This window comes from Leptonychotes weddellii, unplaced genomic scaffold, assembly GCF_054177405.1.
Source record: "Leptonychotes weddellii isolate Sample4059 unplaced genomic scaffold, ASM5417740v2 HiC_scaffold_10569, whole genome shotgun sequence".
Lineage (NCBI taxonomy): Eukaryota > Metazoa > Chordata > Mammalia > Carnivora > Phocidae > Leptonychotes > Leptonychotes weddellii.
Window position 1 is genome coordinate 1 of NW_027682576.1, and position 3507 is coordinate 3507.

At 39.0% G+C, this 3507-nt stretch overlaps 1 pseudogene; it reads right to left on the bottom strand.

Annotated features, from left to right (window-relative positions):
* Positions 1-497: 497 nt before the first annotated feature.
* Positions 498-1240, bottom strand: LOC102743811 (large ribosomal subunit protein eL13 pseudogene; annotated as a pseudogene).
* Positions 1241-3507: the final 2267 nt, after the last annotated feature.

Sequence of the window (3507 nt, forward strand, 5' to 3'; positions counted from 1 at the left end):
TTCTGCATGGAGCACTGGGTGTTATGCACAAACAATGAATCATGGAACACTACATCTAAAACTAATGATGTATGGGGATTAACATAACAATAAAAAAATTTAGAAAAAAAATTTTTGCATCATTTTACAAACATCCCTGCTATAGGAATCCTGACCAAGCAGGAAATAATTAAAAGAATAAGGTCAGAACAGAAATGCAGGTGTTGCAGGATAACATTTATTTTGTCAACTTAACACTTCAATGCTTTTTACTTGAAGGCAGAATTTCAGTTTTATTTATTTATCAAAATACATAATGATACCTTTGTGTATTTTGAACTAAATCATTTCTTGGAACACTAAATTTACATAGGCTGAAAGCTGTGGTAGCTCCTCAAGGACATGGTTTCTCCCAGGAAATCACTTATTCATTAAAAAATAAAACAAATAGGTGAGCTAATGAATGCTCAACCTTTGATCTAATATACCTACATATTGTTTCTTCCTTAAATAGTTCTTTAATTAATTATCACAAGTTGCCTAGGCACTTTATGTTTTTTCTTTTCAGCATCCTACTCTACAACTTCCTTGGCCCTTTTCGACCGGATGCCAAAGAACTGGGTATTGGTAGGGGCCATGCAAAGACCGACAAAACCCTGGAAGTGGTTTTCCTCTGGAATGACTCGGACTGTCTCCGAGTCTCAGTGATTCTGTATGGGCCTGACCAGTCCTGTCAGCTGGGTAGCCAATTGGAGTTCTTCAGCAGAGCTGTCTCGCTTCTTGCGGGCTGAGGGCTCCCTGGGGAAGAGCATGAGCTTGGAGCGGTACTCCTTCGGCTTCAGCCCTGCACATCAGCCTGCAGGGACTCGGTGGACTTGCTCTGCCTTCTTGGATCCACTGAGATCCCAGCGGTCCGTGCCACCTTCTTGTGGATGCCAACGACCCGTAACTTTTCCAAGCTGAAGCCCCTGACAGCTCGCACTTTGCTGTGATACCTCGCCGTGGGGCACCTCACGATGGGCCCGAAGGGTCTAGGCGCAGGATGCGGGGCCATGGGGCCTGCCTTGGCTTGTTGGGGCCTTGCATCTGCGGATCTTCCGCACCAGCTGGGTGAACCACATGGCCACACGCCACTGTCAGTCCTTGTGGAAGTGGGGCTGCAGGATCATGCCATTCCACCCTGGCTGCTGCCTACCGGCCCGCTCTGACAGACAACAGCCAGCGGAAAAGAACTGGTGCTGCAAAGCACCCCGGGAAGGTACTGGTTATTTTAGAACCAAAAATACAAACACAAACGATAAAATTAGCAAATATATTTATCTAAATAAATTAGAGGAAAATAATTTCTCACGTGTGGAGAGACCAAGAAGGAAGAAAAAAAAAAAAAGTATGGGGGTGGGGATTAGAGAAGAAAAGGAGGCAGAAATTAAAAATAAAGGAAAGAAAACTTTGTTAGGAAAAGAGTAAAACAGAACATGAAGGGAACAAACAAACAAAAAAGAAGGCAACATATAAAATATGGCCCAGTAAGCATTTTTAGTACTGTTAAAGAAATGCTTTTTTTCTCTATGTGTTTGACTCTCCAACTACAGAGGTTTTCTTCATATCTACACCACTTGAACCAAACTGTTATAGAAAAAGGGAAAACAGAAGTAGAAAAATTACTCTTTTGGCCGAAATTAGTCTAAAGCCCATTCCAAATCGCTGCCATACTGACCTACCATACCACTCCCATCTCTGTCTCTTCCTCTTATCCCTTGGGAGTATTTCTCTTTGGATTACAAAATAAACTTGATCGTGAAGCATTTTCTGGAATATTTCAGACTTATTTTGGTTACGCATCATGCTTCTCTCCAACCTGGCAAAGAAATCACCATTACTGAAATGTTCAGACATTTCAGTTCTTTCACAAAACCAGTAAGAACAGACAAATAGTAAATAAGCCCTTTGCAATCTGTTTCCACAACTTCCAATAACCTGTTTGAAAGAAGCTTATGATCATTCTGCTGAATACTTTAATACTAATAAAGGGCAGGCTGCAAATGTCTTGGATTGTCCTGAGGGGCTTTCCTTAGTATTTTGGTGACCATGAAAATGGAGGACACCTAAAAGTACCCTCACCTTCTATTGAAAAGTTGGGGATTCATTGTTCATTTTCAAAATAGTGATATTTTTCAAGCCCTGGGTAATCAAATGCAGAAAATATGTGAAATTTTATACAGTACATTGACTGTAACAAAAGAGAAAGAATTGAATATTAGAATATTACTTGGAGACACTGTCTTTGTAAATCAATTTGGAAAGTTTTATTTTGAATATCCTCACTCCAGTTTATAATTTTTCTATTGTCATTAAATAACCATACATTTTTATAATTATTTTTATCAATTTACCAGGTAAATTTCTGTTGAAAAGCACATTAAGTGGAACAGATATGGATGGCATTTTGCTGTTTGACTATCCTAAAGTGCTAGAGTAATACTGACACCTAGTGGAAGAATAGCAACACTGATTAAAAATAAACCATCATTGTGGCTATTCCATTTTCAGAGATCCTCAGCTGCTATAATCTATGAGAAAATAATTATAATAATAATTAAAAAGTATTATCACTGATTTACCTTGGCATATTAGATGATCTGTCTTCTTGGCGATGTGTGTGTACATGTGTGTGTGCATTTGCAAGCAAAACAGGTAGGGATGTGAAAATTATGATTATTCATTAAGAATATAGAGATTCAACTTAATTTGTCAGGTAGTATGTAGTTTTTCAAATAATAGATACATAAGAATATAATACCTTTATTTTACTCTTGGTATTTTCTATCTTTGTTAGGATTGAAATCAATTTAAGCCCTCAAGCCGTTAAGTTCATCATAGAAGAATATTGAAGAACCCCTTCCTCATCTTAATCATTAAACTTCCCTATCTGCCTTCTAAAGGCAGTTTTGTTGGGGCGCCTGGGTGGCTCAGTCGTTAAGCGTCTGCCTTCGGCTCAGGTCGTGATCCCGGGGTCCTGGGATCGAGCCCCGCGTCGGGCTCCCTGCTCCGCGGGAAGCCTGCTTCTCCCTCTCCCACTCCCCTTGCTTGTGTTCCCTCTCTCGCTGCCTCTCTCTCTGTCAAATAAATAAGTAAAATCTTTAAAAAAAAAAAAATAAAGGCAGTTTTGTTAAAGACTAAAGATAGTTCTTTCAGGGTCTGAAAGTGAATATGTAAGTGTGATGCCAGCTCCTCAGGTAGGTGTAAACAGAAATGGTTTCTTTTTCTATATTCCCAGTACATAGAACTTGGAAATCAGTAAGGTGTTCAGCAAATTATTGGTACACACGTTGATATGTGCATGGTTGAGATCACTGCTCTTACTAGGCTTTGGGAAATATCTAAATTGTAAAATATCACAGTATATGTACATTTTAAGCATACATAAATTGTATGAAGTAATCTATATCAGGATGATATGTATAGAGGATAAGCAAAGACAATGTATTTTCATTCCTTCACAAATATCAGCCTCTGGAAATTTGTCTA